Source organism: Ceratotherium simum, chromosome 27, assembly GCF_057802395.1.
Source record: "Ceratotherium simum simum isolate JZ-2026a chromosome 27, ASM5780239v1, whole genome shotgun sequence".
Lineage (NCBI taxonomy): Eukaryota > Metazoa > Chordata > Mammalia > Perissodactyla > Rhinocerotidae > Ceratotherium > Ceratotherium simum.
The window spans coordinates 37,175,486-37,199,013 of record NC_141926.1 but is presented as its reverse complement, the minus strand read 5'-3'; the positions used below and the strand labels follow the sequence as shown (position 1 = coordinate 37,199,013).

The window sequence follows — 23,528 nt, the reverse complement described above, 5'->3', positions numbered from 1 at the left end:
AGATTTACTATTGTGGTGTTTGCCTAATGGTAGCTTTGTATTTTCCTCTTACCTTCATTATCAATTTGAATTGTACTGAAGAAAGAACAGTTGGTCATCCCTCATATATTTATTTAATAGATTATTTTATCAATACAAACTTATGCATATTTATTTTCCTCTATGGGTTAAAATCCAATGCTATCATTATTTTGCTGTTCAAAATATTTTCCAGCTTTTGCCATTAGGAGATTCTTTAGATTGCTTGGCTCCTATGTTCTTTCAATAATCCCTTATCTATTTTTGAGCACCTCTTTACTTTCTGACAACATAAGAGCTCCAGCTCTTACTGTTATTTCCTCTGTCTTGAAGTCATTCACCTGTCTAAGGAGTCATGGTTGCTTTTTTTGGAGAATAGTGTTTACAAAGCAAAATGGAACACTATATGTGGTGATTTATACTAGGGTGTTATTGCTTCTCGTATACATACATATATATATGCACATCAATATGACTGTATTTATCTCTGTGTGTATATATAAACACACAGATGGATAGATTTGTATATTAAAAATTGTGTGTTTATAGTGCTATTTTATAGCACATGTCTCAGTATAAAGTTAAAAATCTGACTAAATTTTGAACACATGTCCACACATATATCCACTGGATATCCAGCCCATGTAGCATTTGCAGGGAACTGTAGGCCAGCTGCAGGGTTGCATAAACACACGTGTGGTAGAGTAATCACAGGCACAGGGCAGGGGCAAACTGAACAATGGAGGCGTAAGCATGAGGACGAAGAGACAAGTGAAGAAGAAATCAGAAGGATCAGGAAGGAGTTAACCGAATTGAATAGGTCAGTGTGGTAAGAGTGAAATAAGAATTAAGACTCAAATTCAGGGGCCAGCCCGGAGGCGCAAGTGGTTAAGTGCGCGTGCGTGCTCCGCTCGGTGGACCGGGGTTCGCCGGTTTGGATCCTGGATGTGCACCGACGCACTGCTTGGCAAGCCATGCTGTGGCAGCGTCCCATATAAAGTGGAGGAAGATGGGCCTGGATGTTAGCCCAGGGCCAGTCTTCCTCAGCAAAAAAAGAGGAGGATTGGCAGATGTTAGCACAGGGCTGATCTCCTCACAAAAAAACCCAAAAGACTCAAATTCAACTATTTCATAGCAGAGAGACCTCTCTGCAATAAAAAAGAATTGAAGAAGTGAGGATTGAAAGAAAAACTTCAGATAAAATTATTTCTGATCTCAAATTTGAATGGGGAAAAAGAAAATTGAACCTATGATGGTTTTCTCAAAATACCGATTTGAGCAGAATATAGAATGCAAAAAAATAATTTTTGTGATTGATAGTAATACTGAGATATGGACTATCAGATCTGAAACCTATCAAAAGTTAGATATAAAGTAAAACCTGAAAATTATCCTTTAAATTGGATTTGATAAGGAACATGTAGCAATTAGGTTGACAGTTCAGTTTAGAATATAATAAATATGTTTAAGCTTTACCACTCTAATTGTGATCAGAAACAAGTGAGGTTAAGATAAGGTAGTAAATCATAATAATTGATGAATTGTAGGGCATCTTCAAACAGAAGTAAATTGTAGGTGATACAGGGAAGGGAAGGCAAAGGAGATTTTCATTGGCCATTTGAGACCCATGCTGTGGGTCAGCATTGTTACTTAACCCATTATTTGGAAGGAAAAATACATCCCTCTGTTGGTAGCACTCCTGAGAAATTGTTATACAGGATTAACTGTTAATAATCAGGGCCAGCATAGTAGAAACTGTGTGCTTTGTGTGAATACAATGTGTCCAAAAGACAAGTCGCAAGACATGACCCCACACAGGGTATGGATGGCAGAATAATGGCCCCCCAAAGATGTCCAAGTCCTAATCCCTGGAAACTGAGACTATGTTACTGAACATTGCAAGGGAGAATTTGAATATTTTATTAAGATTATAAACCTGAGATGAGAAGATTATCCAGTTTTATCCAGGTAGGCCTAATCTAATCAAATTAGTCCTTAAAATTTGAGAAGATGAAAAGTGAGAAGGATTTGGCCTACCATTACTGGCTTTGAAGAGGGATGAAGGGGGTCACAAACCAGGTGGCTTTTAAAGCTGGGATTGGTCCACAGTTTACAGCCAGAAGGAAAAAGGAACCTTTGCTTCTACAACTGGGAGGAAGAACTGAATCTAACAACAGATTCTCCCTAGAGCTTCCGGAAGGGAACACAGCACTGTGACATCTTAGCCCAGTGAGTCCCCTGTCAGACTTCGGACCTGTAGAATTGTAAGCTAATAGATCTGTGTTGTTTTAAGCCACTGAGCTTCTGGTAGTTTGTTGTAGCAGCAGCAGGAATTAATACACTGAGTTTGCTTTAATTCTGTATACATAGAAGAATTTGAGAAAGTTTAGCAAGTTAAAATGATTAAATTGAAAGCAGAGTTACCCTAAAATGGTAAAAGGGAAATGAATCTTTGTTGAGCACTGATTACTATTAAATGTGTTTGGCATCTTAAAAATTATTTTGTATAGACACCTCAATAACCCTATGACATAGGCATCATTTTGTTCATTCTATACATGTGGAAGGATGCTCTGAATTATATATTCTGAAGGATATATAATTATGAAAGAGTGAGATTGTAATTTCTAGCTAATGTAGGTCAGGTTTCAAAGCCATATCCAATAAGAGGCCATGTTTCCTAAAATATTTGGCCTGTGTCAGGTCCTGTGATACATGCTCTACATGCAGTGTCTCATTTACTACTCACAGCAAACAATTTTGCTGATATCGACTACAAGCAAGCACTTAAAGAAGGGAAACATCAGTCATTAGAATAGTTTTTTAAAAAGGTGAAATTAGAACAAAGACTCAGCTTTGAGTGGGAGATAGGTGAGGAACGGCATTTAGATTGCTGGAGAATAGTAAGGAAAATAGCAAGAAGTGCAAAAGGTGCATTTATGTTTAGTGCTGTTTTTTTTTTGTGAGGAAGATTGGCCTTGTGCTAACATCTGCCAATCCTCCTTTTTTTTTTGCTGAGGAAGACTGGCCCTGGGCTAACATCCATGCCCATCTTCCTCCATTTTATATGGGACGCCGCCACAGCATGGCTCCACAAGTGATGCGTCAGTGTGCGCTCAGGATCCGGACCAGCGAACCCCGGACCAGCAGCGGAGCGCACGCACCCAACCGCTTGAGCCATTGGGCCAGCCCTAATGGTTTTTTTAATATCAAAAATATTAGAAACGCTAAGAATTATGTTTGTGTGTATGATATAAATTGTGTATATGACTGTGCACATTTTAAAACATTGGCATTGTTTTTCGATGTACTGCAGTATTTATGTAGGCTATTTTGTGCCATCTGACTATACTGATAAAATGTGGTTGTTCATTAAATGGATAGAACACGGAAATTCACCTGATTGATAAAGAAAGCTTTAAGAAAAGCTTATCAGACATGTAGCTAAGGGAGATTTTGTCTCATATTTATAATCTATCATTATAGGTTTTAGAAATATAGATTATAATCTATAGCATATCTATAATCTATAGCTATTTAAGCTATACTCAAGAAGTACAACCTGGAAGTAAGTCTAAAGATATAGTTGTAAGAACATAAGCAACCTTTGCTATTTTATAGCAAATAGCTCACTATGCAGTTAAAATTCTATCTAAATTTTGACTGTCACACCTGAGGGAATGAGACAATTTTGTTCAATTTCCTTCCTTTTTTTTTCTGGTTTTGTCACCAGAATGAAGTATTGGCATTTGCACGCTCCATTTATTCTGTGAAGTATAGTAATATGCGGTACTATTTTGACCTTTCTGAAAGTCTGGAATTTAATTAGTTGACTATTTTCCTCTAGTCATCATCTCAACCTCACTGAGTTGTGAGAAAGGATAGGCTAGCCATAAAATGTATGAAAAATGATTAAGGATTTAACATCTCATATGTCTTTAATCCTCGTGATCCTCTCAGTTCTGTTTCAGGAATCTCAGATGTCTAACCAGCATTTGATCATATTGAAGTGATGATAATACAGCACAGTGCTCATTACAACACACATATCACCCTGATGAAAAAATTTAGCTCACTCTCACATATCTAGGAAATGATGCCCTTTTAAAGTAAATGTGTAGTGTTCTAGAGAGAGAGAAAGATATTTGGCATGTAGGAAAATTATTTATTATTTTCATATCCAGGTGTTTTACTCTTTATTGCTACTGAAATGAAGGGCGGTCATGTAGATGAAGAAGTGCTACAAATTACATGAAATAGATAGTTAATCTAGTCTGTGCTGCTATTCTAAACAGTTTGCTGTTAGTTTTAAATATGTTTCTCTCAATTTATATTAATTAATATAGAAATCTGTGCTTCCACAAAATAATGAATAAAACACTTGTGCATTGGTTTTCTGGAATGAATGCTTGGATAATAGAAATTGGCTTTGCATGCTTCAGTTAAATAAGTGCATTTCTAGCTAATGAATTTCTTATTCTGGAAATAATGTTTGAACATATATGATATTGATCATAATGACTTATATTTTGTATACAAATGTGTATTTCTTTGTGAAAAGCTAAATCATAGTTATCATTAAAACAAGTGATCTTTTAAAGTTACTGTGATATTCCAGCTTTCCAATTCTTACTCAAGGAAGATCTTTAAAAAAAGGACAATTTTTCTTTGTCACTTCCTAGTGATCGTATATTTCCTATATATTGTACACAAATTTAGTTAAAGATAAAAATTATGTTTTTTTTTTTTAAACAAAGATAGCTTACCATAAGTATGAGCACTTAAAATGGTCTACAAGGGCATATCAAGCTTACTAAGATTTTTAAATCTAGGATACCCTTTTAAACCTGTCGTCTGCATGTTGGTTGTGGAACTCAGGAGGCAGAGGACTCTTCACTTACTATCGCCATGACTTGCTTGTTGTACAAAAGAAAAAAATACTGGAATATTAAGCATTATTCCCCCTCTAATGATTTGAGGAGACAGGCTTAAAGTTAGAAAGTATTTTCTTTTTATATCTTCATAGTTTCACCTTCCCCAGTGTTCTCATTGGTTCTCAGAGCTCTGCTGCCCATGGCTAAATTCATTTCTCTGTGCCACTAAATCAAATACTAATCAGACTCTTTCCCCCAAAATGACATATTTTAAAATAATTCTACTCCACTTATGCACTTTGTAAGAATGGGAACACTTTAATTAAGCCAAGTGAGCAGGATTTGAATTGTTACAAAGTAATTCACACCAAGGGAATAGTTATAAACAGTATAATAATTCAAGTCCATGAATATATTTTTATTATTACAAAGTAATATTTTAAAAACTCTCATTTTTTTGAGAAATCACATGAGGACACATTACACTTCACAATACCAATTTCCTAAAATGAAAATGATTCTGTGAAATAAAGAAGCTAAGGCCAAAGGAGGAATCTTAAGAAGCCAAATTTGTTAACCTTCCCTAAAAGAGCCAATGTGTTTCACAATGGTTCTCTTAACTTCTCTCTTGCAATGAGGGAACATAAGAGAGAAAAATAAAAACCTGTTTATATATGCATATTTTGGTGATTTTTTTTCCACATACAAAATAGTGCTGTATATATTAATCACAGCACATGAAAAATTATTTGCCAGCCACACAATGTCTGGTTTCATTTGTAATAACATCAACAAAGATCTGTCTGTCCTCTAGAGTCTAGATTGTAATATTCACGAGTGGTTGACAAGATGTGTGGAACACGGCAGTTGTATTATCATAAATTATGGCAGGCATTGTATTATTTACTATCATCATCAGGCATTTGTGATTCTTCTAACAAAACTTACAGCATCCCATGGATGATCACTTTTCTTTAACATCTTTTTTTGTCTAAAATCACATTCCAGGTAGTACTCAAGATGCTCACATTTCCCTCTTCCACTAAGATTCTGCCTAAGTAGTCAGAGATAAGGCAGCATAGGTAATATATTCTCCAAAACAAATTCCAGAGGTCATCATTTTTAAATTATTATTCATTATTAATGTTTTCTTTGGCATTTTAAGGAATAATTGGGAACAGCTTTATTTTAACTCAATTTCCTTTTTATTATGTACACACAACACTCATCACAATGCTATGACTATGCTAGACCCTAAATAAGAGTTGATTGTTTAGTTAATTTAAAATAGTATCTACTGCTGCTCACCAACAATTCTGATTCTTCCTTTTGTTGCATTTTCTTATCTCTTTGACATTATAGGTGGCATAGTAAATCATTTTTTAAGCACAATTTAATTTGTTTCACTTTTAGGTAGAATCATTTAGCATTTGAAAGCCTGTTGGTGATTCTCCATGCTCTTTTTCCCAGGTCACCATGATAATGGCACATATTGATACGGCTATTCCATAGAATTGGAGTATTTTGGAATGAGAAGTCACCACCTGGAGGAAAGGTCTCTTAGAGAATTGCCTGGACTCACAGTGAGCAATAAATCTTGGCTGTTTTAAGTCACTGATATTTTTGGATTATTTCTAACTGAAGGGCTTAGGTATAACTTACTAAATCCTGAATAACAACAATGCCATTTTCATTTATTGGTGGTACAGATGGAAGGGGTGTGTGTGTGTGTGTGTGTGTGTGTGTGTGTGTGTGTTTAATAAGCATAAACAAATACGTGATCTAAAGAACTGTGGATGAGTAAACTGAATGACACCATTATGTGAATAGGAATAGGAAAAATAAAGGAGGATTACAGATGACATTTTTCTGTGAAGAAATCCCACAAAAACCAAAGCTACTGATGTCAGAAATCTCCTCTTGTGACAAATTTTCCCACAGCTTCAGGTTTCTGTAAATATGGCTTGTTGGACATTTCCAGTGATATTTACAGAAGCACCTAATATTCTATTTTTCCAAATTGTAACTCATCATTTTTCCCCCAAAATATTCTATAATTTTATCTCATTTGCTGATCCATCACTTTCTCAGTCACTTAATCTAGAAATCCAGATGTAACTGATTTTTTCTTCTCCCATTATCCTTCCATCCAAACACAAATTCCATGGATTTCAATTCCTTAATACAGTTCAGTTGTTCCTTTCTTGCTTTCCTGTTCCCGTGCTACTTTATTATCTCTTGTTTGGTTTAGTCAATTAATCAGCCTTCCTATATCCATTTATTTTAACCTTTAACCAAGCCTCCACAAAAATCCCCAGAGAAATATTTCTAAATTGCAAATCTGGTCTTGTTACCTCCACATATGAAATTTTCAATGTTTCCCACCCTTTCTAGGAGAATTTTTGATGAAATCGTAGTCCTGTGAGATCCTTCTTGTAAAAAATTACCTTGAACACATGAATTTAGGGATCAGTTATGTTTGGTAATTTACAAAACACATAGATATATTAAAAACTCAAAGAATGCCTGCCTAATCTTGTTTAATTGGTATTTTTCAAATTTATTTAACAACGAACCCTTTTTATTCCTTTATAAGATCTATTAACACTCTGCAGATCTGCTTTTCCAGGTAGACCCCAGGATAAATGTCAAGTCTCTTAGCATGTCGTTCAAGCCCCTGCTTGCATCTGCAGCCCTATCTTTAGCCTTTAGTTTTATGCTCTGGGACTTATAAAATGCTCTACGTCTTGGCTCATTCCTGGTTATTCCTCATCTTCCTGTATTTGCTTTTATCTCCTATCTAGAATGTCCTCCCACCTAAACATTAGCTGCCTAACTGCTGTTAAATCTTGATGTTTCAGCTCGGATGTAGACTATTCCTAGAAGCCGTCCTCATATTTACCTATTTCTATATTAGAACTTCCATAATATTTACTAATTATCTATTTATGTGTCTTTTCTCTTTAAGAATAAAAACCTTGAAGAGCAGAGATCATCCTTTGTTTCTTGCATTTCAGTGCCTGGGAGATAATTTGTGCTCAATAAATATTTATAGAGTGAGTGGATGAATGAATGAATGAACAAATGAATTTACAAAAATTCACATACTAAATGATTAATTATATGAATGACTGTATATGAAGCCTCAATGTGAATAGTCTCTAAAAGTTTAGTTCCTGTGTTGGTAAGTCATAGTGCATTTCTACTTCTTTCTTGATCTTGATGGTCTTTTTTAAAGAGCCAAATTAGGACTATGATGTTTCTACAGTGCATTCACAATATATAAATTTATTATGACCTGTTAAAATTATCAGTCTCAGCCATGGGCAATTTTTTTCTGTTTGCTTTTAATCCTTTTTATAAAGTGTGTGTTTTTACCTGATGAACTTGTGTTAGATATAAAAATCGCTGCTGTCCTGGATTTGTCACACTCTGGAAGTCATCAGATTATGTTTTCACAACAGGTTACGGGTTTCCGTGTCTGAGGTAGGCTCGGTCTCACAATCAGGGACCGCCTGTGTTTTGCTTCATTGGTTCTGCTTCTATTTCCCTGCATGGCAGGATGCAGTTCTGTCTTCTGTGGACTCCTTAACTTTCGTATTTTGCCTTAATATTGTGCCTCGGTCTTCAGATTCTTCTGATTCCTTTCAACCAGATTTTGTCTGCATTGAAATAACACATCTATGCAGAAGTCTCCAGAGTCTGTATTTCTTGTAGAAACTATCCTAAGATATTGACCCTTGATTCTAGCTCTTTGCTTAACGCCTGCACCTGGAGGTCCTACAAGTGCAGTGTCCATGAGAACCTCTCCTTTCTTCTTCCCCCTTGCATCGCCACCAGTCTCCTTCCTTTTTACTGTTCCTCCTAAGGCAACATCATGCTCACAGTCACTTAGATGTGAAAAATCTGATTTTCTTAGGCTTCTTTTTCTACTAAAAACCCAACTTCTTGTACTTTCTATCTTTCCATTATGAATAGAATCTTTGACATCCAGTATTTTTGGATTTCTAACTCTTTTGTGAGCCATTACAACAGAATCCACACATTTTACCCTCGACATCAATTATTTTTACTTTTTAGTATTTTGCATAAACTGAAAGTGTGACTGTACTAAATTTAAAATCATAATTTTCATTGGGAGTCTCATGATATTTTAACTGGCTCATAGTTATAATCTTATATAAAACAACAAAAAAAGCAATACAGAACACCTGATTTTGTTGTCTAAGCATATATTTTGCCCTGAGTAATCTTAATGGTTCACTGAAATTTATATTTCTCAAAATTAAATGATATATGGGTGCTTTTTCAAGTTAGGCATTTGGTTATTATGGCTATGGTATAAATCTTTGATGAGTCAAATGTCGTTGTGCTGAAGCAGACAAAAACTTATATCCTTATAATACCTTCTAGAATTATCTCTCTCTATTTATCTATATATTGATATGTATACACATTTTCTTTGTAACATCATAGATTAGCAGCACTCTAATTCCTCATCTGTATCAATAATCTTTAGCTTATTTTAGAGCAGTACTTATCAAAACTTCCATTGAGAGAAAAGAAATTTTTGTTAATAGTTGTCTGAAGGTTATGTAGTCTATTCATTTTTACTCTAAAGTCTATTTCTGGATTAAGTAAATCCAGAAAATAATGGTGTGCCTAGATCATATTATCTGGTCCTCCAAGACATGACTGCCAAGCCAGTGTTTCATGGCTCACTAGGTCACAGTCGTGCTGAGATAATAGATCCCTTCATCTTTTTAGGGGACCATGCAGGGCATGAGGTGGCTGGATCCCTTAGATTGGGTGCTCTGTCCATAAGCAGTAAGGGACAAGAAATGGTATACAAATACAGGGTTATCATTCTCTATGTGTACTTTGGTTTGAAACCACTGCTACAAAATTTTTTAAATAGAATTTTTCTGTGATATTATGGCATGTATTTACATTGAGTTATCTTATATAAAAGATGATACTATAATTATATCAAGTGTCTTTAAGAATCTAATTTATTACTGTATCAGAGTTCAGCCAGAGAAACAGAACTATATATATATATATATATTTTACATACACTTAAAATATGTACATAATATATATATACACACAATAAGTGTATATATATACACACTTATTGCAGGGAATTGACTTACCTGATTATGGAGAACAAGACAAGTTTGAAATCCATAGGGCAGGCCATCAGTAAGGGCAGGATGAAACTCTTAGGCATGAACTGAAGCTGCAGTCTATAGGTTGAATTTCCTCTTCCTCAGAGAAGCCTTGGTTCTACTGTTAAAAGCTTTGAACTGATTGAATCAGGCCTATCCAGATTATCTAAGACAATCTGCTTGACTTAAAGTCAACTGATTTTGGACTTCAATCACATATACAAATTATGTTCACAGCAAACACCTAGATTAGTGTTTGACTGAATAATTGGCTAATGTAGCCCAGCTGAGTTGATACCTACTACTGGCCAACAAAACTACAATAGCCCATATAATCTTAATGATGCTCCAAAGTAGAATTTTTCACCAATTTTCAGGACCAGGAATGTATGATATGCTTTTGGGAAAGTTAGTTTGTTTGCTTGCTTTAAGTTTATTTATTTTGCCTAATTGGCAACACGAATCAGGTAACTGACCATAAATTCTGTGATAGACACACCCTGAGGGGACCTCATTGAGTCACACCCTTGAATACTCCCCTCCCCTTGAGTCTGGGCAGAATCTGTTATTTCCTTCTAACAAATAGAATATAGCAAAGGTGATGAGATGTGACTCTTACAACTGCAACACATTATGTAGGAACCTGACTTAGCAGGCTGGAATGAGAGATTTTCCTACTGGTCTTGAAGAAGCAAACAGTCATACCGTGAACTTGCTATGGAGAGGACCGAGAAACGGGAAACTGCAATGACCTCTGAGATCTGAGGGCAGCCTCTGGTCGGCAGCCAGTGAGAAACTGGGACCTACAGTGGTAAGACTGCAAGAAAATAGATTCTGCCAACAATACGAATGAGCTGGGAAGCAGCTTCTTCCCTCGCCAAGCCTCCAGGTGAAAGTGCAGCACAACCGACAGCCTCAGAACCCTGGGCAGAGGAGCCAGCTAAGTGAGGCCTGATTCCTGACCCACAGAAACAGTGAGATAATCAACGTCTGTTGCTTTAAGCTGCTAAGTTTCTGATAATTTGTTGTTCAGAAATAGAAATTTACTATCATTCCCTTTCTCTATTTCTGGTTAGGGAGGCCTAACTCTTGCTTGGGGTTCTGTTCGCAAGACCTTTTAATAGTCCCACTAAGCCTCATCCCTCACTCTAGATTGTGTCAACAAAAAAGGTGATCTTTTGACTTCTCTGGGTTTTACTACTTGTCTTATTGGTTCGGAATTTACAGTAAGTAGAAAGATGGTTTCAATTAGGCTACATAAGAGACTGCACAGGCTGGTTCCTGATCTGGGGACACTAGGAAATAAAAGCAGTGGAGCAGAATGTACAGATCCAAATAATTATAGTGAGGTTTTTGGTGGAGCCTCTGGGCTCCATAACCTTTGGACTTAATTATTTTATTTTGGTTCATTGTAAGGCCCAGTTTAGGGCAAATTCTCTTTACAGCCTTTACAGGCATTGGTAGATTTAATAATTTTACTCAGTCTAATAGTTTTTCTGTGAGGTCTTGATCATGAGGAAATTTTAGTCTGGGAACTGCAAGCATTGACCTTTATCCAGTGCCAGGCTTGTCTGTGTGCCTTGTCTGCCTTGGCATCATTCTAAGGCCTTCCTCACCCATTCTGTGCTAATTATCCTTATGAATATCTGAGATCAATGTTATGGATTTACTCTCAGAAACATATTACTTAAAAATAAAAGGCAACAGGTGACCTTACCCTTTTGGAGATAGAATATCCACTTGGAAAGAGATAGAGAAAGCCAGATGACTTCACAACAATTTTAAGGCCAAGATATCATTACAGAGTAGTTATTCTGAGGTGACTTGGTAATTAGGCATAGTGCAAGGAAGTAGAACAAAAGATAGAGAAATTACAGGATACTTGAAATGAATAAAGTATAGTGGCTCAGGAAATAGTTTCAGTACTACAGAGGCACAGACAAAGAAATATAGAGAAATAAAAGAGCAGAGGGGCATACTTTAAAGGAGTCTTGACGCTTCAAAAGATAAATTAGATCTATAGTTAATGTAAATTTAAAAAAAGAAGTATCTCTAAGAAAACTCTATATCAAATCTGCCTTTAAAGATAAGGTTACAAAAGAGGTTGACTGATTACCCAGTAAAAGAACATGATTGGGGACAAAAGAGATCTAATAAAAAAAGAAAGGAATCATTTAGGAAGAAGACTGGAATGACAACCTCAGGGAGAAACAGGATCCAGGAAATTAAAAATCACAATCCTTAACCCTTAGTTCTGATATCTGAAGTGCTCTTAAAACAAACTGTCTTAAATAACTCAATCTGAAAGCAAGGCATGACCTTACCTGAATTACATTGGGAGAAGTGTTGACTTGATGTTATTTATAATCTTTATGAATCTCATGTTATGTGAATATTCGTGTATGTAATGCAGAAATACTAACGTGCTCTGTTATGAAGTGCTCCCTAGGTCCCTATAGGTCTTGTATAACATATATATAGTATATGGACAATCACATTTCTGTAATCCTCAAATTTTGAATTCTGAGATATACTTAACTCCAAGTGTATAGAATAGGGATTGTGGAACTCTTTCAAAAAGCACCCTTTCAAATCTGAAGATAGAGAAGCCATTGCACAAACAATTAGAAAATTGCGCCTTAACATTTAGGAAAGCATGCAGAAAATGTGAACAGAGTTTAAGTGGTGGGATGCATGTCACCTGACTCCTAAGAAAAAAAAAGTTATGATAATTTGTGGAACTAGGACTCTAAGACATAGGAAACAATATGAAAAACCATGTTAAAGAGATGCCAGACCAGACAATTAAAAATTAAATCTGGGCCTAATAAGAATGTTGGTCCTCTAAGAAAGTATCACTTGAATAGGATTACCCAATCAAGGAGAATCAGAAAGCCTCCAAAGAGACAGTAAAAGCTACTGAAATCATATAGCAAAGGTCCAAGAGCTTCTGATACATATTTTGTAAACTTATTTTCTACTGGCTTAATCTCATTTTTCCCTCCTAATTCCTTTCCCGTATATTTATTTTTTACTTTATTTTGTATGTATTTTATCAAGTCCTCTTCAACCCTATAAAACAAAATGGCATGTAAGCAAACACAAACAAATATACCTGTATCATGGTAGCCAGATTAATGTTTCTAAGAAATAGTTTCATTAATATCATCGTTCTACTGAAAAAACCCTTTATTCGATACCCATTGCTTATTCAACATAAAAGGTATTCTATATTTCAATTTTTATATCCGGCTACCTCCTATATTCTCTCCAGAATTGAATAAATCTTAAATACTACCTTTTAAGAATGCATCGTACCTTCCTGATAACTTTAATAATGAGTGTTGATTCATTTATTTTTTCCATTGTCAATTGGTGTGTAGGAAACTACCCTAAAACTTAACAATTTAAGCCAATGAACTATTATTTCTCATGACTGTGTGGATTAGGATTTGGGGCAAGAGTTTTCCAGGTAGTTATTCTGCTCCAATGGAATCAGCTGGGAAATTTATTTGGCTGCATTCAGCTGGCAATTAAGCCAGAAGGTCTAAGAAGGCTGCCGTCACCTGTGTGGCACCCCAGTGTTCCTCCACACGTCCGCCTTCTTTCCTGGTGATGTCTTATTCTCCAGGAATCCTTCTTGTTGTCTCTCTCCCCCTGCCGAACAGCCTGAATTTGCTTACAGTATGGTGGTTAGTTTTACAAAATAGGAGAAATGAAAGCTGTCAGTTCTCTTAAGGCCAAATTTGGAAGAAATAGAACATCACTTGTGCTGCGTTCTCTTGCTTAATGCAAGTCAAAATGTGTGTACAGAGAAGGGAGAAATTGTTGGTGACCCTATTTAGTGGCTATCTTTTATTCAAAAATATTTATTCATATGTTTAGTATGTCACGCAATAAATTAAGCACTGGTGACATGGGTACTGTAGACATACTCTTACTCAAAACTATCTATTTGCATCTTTAATATGTCAGACAGACATAGCCCTTATTTCATTCAGCTACATGTCTAACAATGAAGACAGATGCTAATCAAATAATCTCTTTAAAATGTGATTATAAATTGTTATATTAATAATGAAGAAAAACTCCAGGGAGCTCTTTGTGTATATAACAAGGGGACATCATTTAATACTGGAGAGTCAATGAGTAATTTATGGACTGGTAACGAAAGTTAAATACAAGTACCAGGATGAGGTAGAAGAAAGAGCAAGGTGGAGTTTGGGCAAACACAGTTATGACAATATATCGACCTTCAGGTTGGCTGGTGCTACTAGATTGGCAAGACCAAAAGAAAGACTGGCTTGAAAGGAAGTTAGAGAGTCAGGCTGGGGCAGACAGTTCCGGGTCTTGCAACATGTAGGAAGGGTCTTAGTCTTTATCCTTACAGCAATGAGCTCTCCGTGGTAAGGACTGATATTATTGTCTTTATGTATGTGTGACGTTCACACTGGCTGCAGGGTTCACAATGGATTGAGGGAAACAAATGCATGTAGGGGAGAATATTTATTTAAATGGTGATTGAAGTAACTCAGGCAAGAGATGCTGGTAGCTTTGCCTGGTAGTTGAAGATAGAGATAGATAGGGGCTCATAGATGAAAGATTTTTTTTTTAAGTTAAATCACCAGAACTAGTGTATTATTTATTGGACACAGTAATTAGTGAAAGAGATATATCAAGGTTATAACATTCGCAGAGTCTGGATTTCTATTTCCAAGTGTCTGGCTTGGGAAGCTGAATGAATTTTAGACATTTGGTTCTTCAATGCCTTTGAAATTTCCAAGTTGGAATATTAAGTAGGCTCTTGGATATATGGGATATATAAGATGGACATGTTCTGCTTTGTATTTTGTTTATTTAATAGTTTCTTTTCTAACTTTAGTTCAGGATAAATTATTATATCTATGTGTGTGTTTATCATAATAGTTGTTGTTAACATCTTAACATATTGCATCTTCCAAAGTACATTTTAAATTGAATTAACACAGCTCCTAAGAATTATCTAAGTTTTAGTTCTTTCTTCTGGAACTAGGTCATGTATACTAGATTGATTTATTTCAACATAATAGTTCTTCAGAAGCATATTCTACAACATTCTCAGAGTGTGGCATTTTCTTTCCTACAAGTTCTTCCTACAGAAATAAAAACATACTTAAAAGTTATAATCATACAATATTGAATTTATTTAATATGTTATCATTCTAAGAATACAAATAATATTTGTATTTGAAATGAGATGGAAAAGAGAGAATCCCTTCTCACTTCTTCAAAGAATGTCACTCTAAGTGTGGGGTTTCAAAATCCACATTACCTAAGTGAGGCGACATATGATTTAGCACTATTTCACCTGAAAACATCATACTTCTTGGGAAACAATATCCAACATTTAAAGTTCAGATTTACCTTAACAGTAGCAGCAAGTACATTATTCTATTTTGTAGAAGGACAGATACATTTTGATACTCACATTAATGTAAAAAGTCAAAGAAAATGTTTTTATTTATTTATTTTTTATTTTATTTTTTGAGGAAGATTAGCCCTGAGCTAACATCTGATACCAATCCTCCTCTCTTTTTTTGCTGAGGAAGATTGGCCCAGGGCTAAGATCCATGCCCATCTTCCTCTGCTTTATATGGGACGCCGCTGCAACACGACTTGACAAGCAGTGCGTATATGCGAGCCCAGGATGTGAACCTGCAAACTCTGGGCCTCTGAAGCGGAGCGTGTGCACTTAACCAGTACACCCCCAGGCCAGCCCTGAAAATTTTTTTTAAATATAATGTGAGCATACTTCCCAGATTCACTCTCCTGGTTTACACTTGTATCTATATTTTTATTTCTTACCATTCTTTTATTCTTAACATCATCCCTGGTTGGATGAAAAATTAGATAGTCACCCTATTTAACGATCATAAATTCTCTTATCTGCTACTATTTGTGATTTTCTAAAGCCCATCTCGAAACTATACATTTCCTTGGATTATGCAACAATATAAGAAATTCCACATTTTTGTTAAGTGCTGTGTAATGTACTCAGTTGCTTTTTTAATTTACATCCTTAAATCTTTTATATTTGCCCCTTAAATTATTATATTTTAAAATTTGCCTTAAATTATTATATTTTTATATTGTGCCTTACTCCAATTTGTTTGTTTGTTTTTTATCCCCATCACCAGTGTAACGTTATGTTCTGTCAGCTTTCATATCCTTTCACCATTTACTTTTTCCTCTGGACCTTCTCCAGAACAGATTCTTGAAATCTGATGACCAGGAGTGCTTGCGGTATTCAAGATGCAGGTGCATTAAAATTTTATACAAGAATAGGATAATATGGACTCTCTTGGGTTTGCTTTTGCTTTTATGTTTGCTGGCTTCCAAGAGCTCTCCTGAGGTTGTTAATATTGTGTTGGCTGCTTTGTCTGTTGCACTACATTGGCTTCATCTCCCCAGGGATGAAGCTCCAGCTTCCCACACTGATACTCATCATACTGTCTTAAGGGTGCCACAAATGTCCTCAGCTGCTGTTAAAAATTGACAATTCAAATATCCCTTTTGCCATTGTCTGAATGAAGACAATTCTGACACCAGGAGTGTGACTGAATGAAGATGGCATGCTTTCTCTAAAAGTCACCACCTTTGTCCTAGTGATAAGTATTTTGGAAACTATTTTCTACCCTTAACAATTGCAGTCTTAAGATGAAATGCTAATTTTTTTAAACAAGAAAAGGAAATATGTTTCTGAAAACATGCAGTAAAACTTCTTTAGATTCCATTTATATAAATCAAGTAAATTTCTCAATTGTTTCCTGCAAAAAAGCCCAAATATTTTTTATTTTATTCATAGTTAAGATATACTTTTTCAAAGCATTATGCTATTAAGGCAAAAAGATTTTAAAAATTTGTTTTCAGAACTGATATTTGTCGTTTTACTTCTTAGGCAAAAATTGCTATAGTTTAAAGGAAGATTATCGCCATCAGTTTTTTTCCCCCTTTAATAATGGGAGATTTTAAATTTCTATTTGAGAAGATTTTTTTTTTTTTTTGAGGAGATTGTATGTCAGTATTTTACAGCCTGAATTTGCTAAGGAGAACAGTCTGAAATCATTTTCTCTTAAAAGATAGGGGAAAAAAATCCATTCTATGCATCTTTAGTTACTAACTCAGTTTTCCATCCAAGCTGGGGAAGTAATCTGTACAAGTAACTAAGAATAAAGACATTAGCATGTATCACTTTTATGTAGCATTCTCCATAAGCTAAGCAAATCTCTTCAAGAAAAGTCACATTTCCCTGAGCTTCCAGAAACCGTGGTGGCACCTGAGGCCCGAGGCTCCAGGATCCATGCAAGTGCCCATGATCAAGGCTTCCAGGAACTACTGCAGTGCTTTCAATCCAGCTCCTCCTTCTCTCCCAGCAGTGACATGACACTCGTGACCTGAAACTCCAGGAACCATGGCAGCACCAGACACCAGAGGCTCCAACTAGAAAGGCACCCATAACACAGGTACCCCTGTCCCCATGGTGGTGTTCTTGGTGTTCATGACCCCAGCCTGCTTGACAGTGGTAATGACACCTGCAAATCCAGTGCCCCCAGCAGCAGTGGTGCCAGCACTCACAGAAAACCCAGAAGCAGCAGCTGAGTCACCATGCACAGTAGTGGACCGTGACTGCAGCAGCACCCACGGCTGTGGAGAGCCTGTAAACAGTGACGGTGGGGCCTAAAATCCTGGTCCCTCCCAGCTGCAGCAGTGCCTGCAACCTTGGATCCCCCACCTGCAGCAGTGGTGCCTGCAGACCCAACAACTCCAGACTTGACAGAGGTGCCCATGACCCCGGCTCCCACCTCATCCTTCTCCTCCACCCACTACAGTGGGGGAACTCGTGACCCAGGTGACCCTGGAAGCAACAGAGGTGATCATTAGCCAGGTGATCCCAGTGGTGAACACTGTGACCACAGTGACACCTAGAGCAGCAGGGCACAGAGGCACAAGCAGCATAATGAGGGCACTGACAACACCTCTGGCAGAGGCAGTGGAGGGTGGAAGGCACAGGCTCTCAAATAAAACCAGAAGCTGCTGAGAATCAAAGTAAAAAAAGTCTTACTGAAATAAAAAAGGTGTTTGCTACTACCACTGTGCTAGCAGAGGATCAACTTATCAAGCACCACGAAAATCTTTCATAAAAGGTATCACAAAAAGAAAATGACAAACCTCCATTGTGATCTGACTGATAGAGCATTCAAAATAGCTGTCATGAAGAAACTCAACGAGCTACAAGAAAACTCAGAAAGACAGTTCAATAAGCTCAGGAATAAAATTAATGACCAGAACGAGTATTTCACCAAAGACATTGAAACTAATAAAGAACCAAAAAAAAATTCCAAAGCTGAAGAACTCAATAAATGAGATGAAGAATAAAGTAGAAAGCATTGGAAATAGAGCAGACAATACAGAAGAGAGAATTAGTGAGCTTGAAGATAGAAATCTAGAAATGACTCAGGTAGAGGAGGAGAGAGAACTGAAATCTAAAATAATTGCAGAAATTCTACAAGAAATATCCAGTTTAATTAGGAAAAGCAATATAAGGATAATCGGTATCCCAGAAGGAGAAGAGAGGGAGAAGGGACCCGAGACCTTATTTAAAATATAATAGCTGAGAACTTCCTAAACCAGAGGAAGGAACTGGATATACAAGTACATGAAGCTAATAGAACACCAAATTATCTCAGCACAAAAATACCTTCTCCAAGGCACATTATATTGAAACTGTCAAAGTCATTGACAAGGAAAGAATATTTTGGGCAGCCAGGGAGAAAAAAATAACAATAACATGCAAGGGAAGCCCCATTAGGCTATCAGCATATTTCTCAGCAGAAACTCTACAGGCCAGGAGAGAGAGGAATGATATATTCAAAATATTGAAAGGTAAAAACAGGTAGCTGAGAATATTCTACCCAGAAAAGTTGTCTTTCAAATATGAAGAAGAAATAAAGGCTCTCCCAGACAAACAAAAGCTGAGTTCATCACCCCTACAACCACCTTACAAGAAATCTTGGGAAGAACTCTCCTACCTGAAATGAAAAAGAAAAGGTATACAAAGCTTTAAGCAAGGTGATAAATAGACAGAGAGAATCAGAAAATTGAAACTCTATATCAGAATAGATTAGTAAACAATTATAACATAAAGGTTAAAGGGAGAGAAAGCATTAAAAATAACTATAACCTATGGTGAATAATGCTGCAATGAACATAGGGGTGCATAAGCCTCTTTGGATTGTTCATTTCAGGTTCGTTGGATAGATTCCCAGTAGTGGGATGGCTGGATCATAGGGCATCTCCATTTTTGATTCTTTGAGGAATCTCCATACCATTTTCCATAGAGGCTGCACCAGTTTGCGTTCCCACCAGCTGTGTATGAGGGTTCCTGTTTCTCCACATCCTCTCCAACATTTGTTGTATTTTGTCTTGGTGATTATAGCCATTCTAACGGGCATGAGGTGATATCTTAGTGTTGGTTTGATTTGCATTTCCCTGATGATTAATGATGTTGAACATCTTTTCATGTGCCTATTGGCCATCTGTATATCTTCTTTGGAGAAGTGTCTGTTCATTTCCTCTGCCCATTTTTTGATCAGGTTGTTTGATTTTTGTTGTTCAGTTGTGTGAGTTCTTTATATATTATGGAGATCAACCCCTTGTCAGATGTATGTTTTGCAAATATTCTCCCCCAGCAAGAAGTGGAAACAATCTAAGTGTCTCTTGACTGACGATTGGATCAAGAAAATGTGGTATATATATACAATGGAATACTGCTCAGCCATAAAAAAAAGACAAAATAGTCCCATTTGCAACAACATGGATGGGTCTGGAGGGTATTATGTTAAGTGAAGTAAGCCAGAAGGAGAAAGACAAACACCATATGATCTCACTCATATGTGGAATATAAACCAACATGTGGACAGAGAAAACTATTGTGGTTACCAGGGGCAATGGGAGTGGGGGGTGGGCACAAGGAGTGAAGGGAGTCATATATATATATGGTGATGGACAAACAAAAATGTACAACACAAAATTTCACAATGTTAAAAACTATTAAAACATCAATAAACAAAAAAACAAACTGTAACCACTTCAGTTCGGTAATGAACTCACAATACAAAAAGGTATATTTGTGACAACAAAAACACATAAGGGGAAGAAGAAAAGGACAGAACTTGCATAGGCAAATGAAGATAAGATGCTGTCAGCAGAAAACGGGCTGGCTCATCTATGAGATCTGTTACACAAACTTCTTGGTAACCACAGAGAAAAATTCAGAGCAGAGTCATGAAACACACAAAAAAGAGAAAACTGAGAAACACATCACAGAAAACCACCAAACTGAAATGGCAGACAGAAACATAAGGATAAAGAAACAATTGAAATGTAGAGCAATCAGAAAACAAAAGATAAAATGGCAGTATTAAGTTCTCATATATCAATAATCACCCTAAAACTTAGTGGATTGAATTCACCAATCAAAAGACACAGAGTGGCTGGAAGGAATGAAAAACAAAACTCAACAATGTGCTGCCTCCAGGAGAACCATCTTAGCTTTAAAGACAAACATCAGCTCAAAGTAAAGGGATGGAAGATAATACTGCAAGCAAATGGCAACCAAAAAAAAGTGGATATAGCTATACTTACATCAGGCAAAATAGACTTCAAGCCAAAAAAGATAACAAGAGACAAGATGGACATTATATAATGATAAAGAAGAGAATCCATCAAGAAGAAATAACATTTATTAATATCTATGCACCTAACATAGCAGCACCAAAGTATATAAAGCAACTATTCACAGACTTAAAGGGAGAAATTGACAGCAATGCAATAATAGTAGGGGACTTTAATACTCCACTTATATTAATGGATATATCATCCAGAGAGAAAGTCAACAAGTAAACATCATCCTTAAATGAAACCCTAGACCAGATGGATTTAACAGATATATACAGAACATTCCATCCAAAAGTAGCAGAATACACATTCTTCACAAGTGCATATGAAACATTCTCAAAGCTATAACAGATGTTGGGTAACAAAACAAGTCTCAATAAATTTGAGAAGATTAAAATCATATCAAACATCTTTTCAACCATAATGCTGTGAAACTAGAAAGCAACTATAAGAAGAAAGCTGGGAAAGTCACAAATATGTGGAGACTAAACAACATGCTACTGAACAACTATTGAAGGTATAAAGAAATCAAAGAAGAAATAAAAAAATACCTGGAAAAAATGAGAATGAACACACAACATACCAAAATCTGTGGGAGGCTACAAAAATGGTACTAAGAGGGAAGTTTATAGCAATATAGGCCTACCACAAGAAAAAAGAAAAATCTCAAACAATCTAATGCTACACCTAAAAGAACAAGAAAAATAGAAACAAAGCCCTGAGTCAGTAGGAGGAAATAACAAAAATCAGAGCAGAAACAAACAAAATACAGACTAAAAACAACAGAAAAGATCAATGAAACTAAGAGAAGGTTTTTTTTTTTTTTTTTTTAAGATTTTATTTATTTTATTTTTTCCCCCCAAAGCCCCAGTGGATAGTTGTATGTCATAGCTGCACATCCTTCTAGTTGCTGTATGTGGGACTCGGCCTCAGGATGAACGGAGAAGCGGTGCCTTGATGCGCACCCGGGATCCGAACCCGGGCCACCAGCATCGCAGCGCGCGCACTTAACCACCAGCCACAGGGCCGGCCCTAAGAGAAGGTTTTTGAAAAGATAAACAAAATTGACAAACCCTTAGCTAGACTCAGGAAGAAAAATAACAAGGCTCAAATATATAAAATCAGAAACTAAAGAGGAGAAATTACAAGAGATACCAGAGAAATAAAAAGTATTATAAGAGAATACTATGAAAAGCTATACAGCAACAAATTGGATAATCTAGAAGAAATGGATACATTCCTAGAATCACTCAACCTCCAAAACTGAATCAAGAAGAAATAGAGAATCTGAATTGACCTATCATTAGTAAAGAGATTGAATTAGTAATCCAGAATCTCCAAAAAAACCAAAATCCAGGACCAGATAATTTCTCTGGTAAATTCTACCAAAAATTCAAAGATTTAATACCTATCCTTCCCCAATTCTTCAAAAAATTAAAGAGGAAGGGATGCTTTCTAACTCATTTTATGAGGCGAACACTACCCTAATACCAAAACCAAACAAGGACAATGCAAAAAAGGAAAATTACAGGACAATATCATTGATGAACATAGAAACAAAAATTCTCAACAAAATATTAGGAAATCGAACACAGCAATACATTAAAAGGATCATACTCCATGATCAGTGGGATTTGTTCCAAGGATGCAAGGATGGTTCAACATCTACAAATCAGTCAATGTGATACACCACATTAACAAAATGAAGAATTAAAACTACATCATCATCTTGATAGATGCAGAGAAAGCATTGGACAATATTTAGCATCCATTTATAATAAAAATTCTCAATGAAATGGGTATATAAGGAAAGTACCTCAACCTAATAAAGGCTATATATGACAAACCCACAGCCAACATCATAATTGATGGTGAAAAGTTGAAAGGTGTCCCACTAAAAACAGGAACAAGACAAGTATGCTCGCTGAATGACTCTTATTGGATACAGTATTGGAAGTCCTAGCCAGAGCAATTAGGCAAGAAAAAGAAATAAGTGGGATCCAAATTAGAAAGAAAGAATTAAAACTTTTTTGCATATGATGTGATTTTTCTTTCAATTATTTTATTGAGGTCATAATAGTTTATAACATTGTATAATTTCAGGTGTGCATTATTATTTATCAGATTCTGTATAGACTGCATCAGTAGTCTAATTTTTATCCATCACCACATATATATGTGCCCCTTTACACCTTTCACCCACCCCCCCAACCCCCTTCTCCTCTGGTAACCACTAATTTGTTCTCTTTATCCATGTGTTTATCTTCAACATATGAGTGAAATCCTGTGGTGGTTGTCTTTCTCCATCTGGCTTATTTCACTTAACATAATACGCTCAAGGTCCAGCCACATTGTTGCAAGTGGGGCAATTATGTCTTTTTTATGGCTAAGTAGTATTCCATTGTATGTATGTATATGCATACATACAATGTGGTGTGTATATATATATATATATATATATATATATATATATATACCACATCTTCTTTATCCATTCATCAATTGATGGGCACTTGGGTTTCTTCCACGTCTTGGCTATTGTGAATAATGCTGCAAAGAATGTAGGAGTGCATAAGTCTCTTTGAATTGTTTATTTTATTTGGATAAATGCCCAGTAGTGGGATAGCAGGACTATATGGTAATTCTATTTTTAATTTTTTTTCGGAAATCTCCATACTGTTTTCCATAGTGGCTGCACCAGTTTGCATTCCCACCAGCAGTGTATGAGGGTTCCCTTTTCTCCACATCC

General features: G+C 36.1%; 1 long non-coding RNA gene across 2 annotated transcripts in view; it reads left to right on the top strand.

Annotated features, from left to right (window-relative positions):
• The window catches only part of LOC147913478 (uncharacterized), a 75,117-nt gene that overhangs the window by 30,866 nt on the left and 20,723 nt on the right, over positions 1-23,528 (top strand). For both annotated transcript variants that reach the window (XR_015548752.1, XR_015548753.1), the window contains exon 3: positions 6,363-6,475. This is a non-coding gene — a long non-coding RNA (uncharacterized LOC147913478). The remainder of the gene's footprint in view (positions 1-6,362; positions 6,476-23,528) is intronic.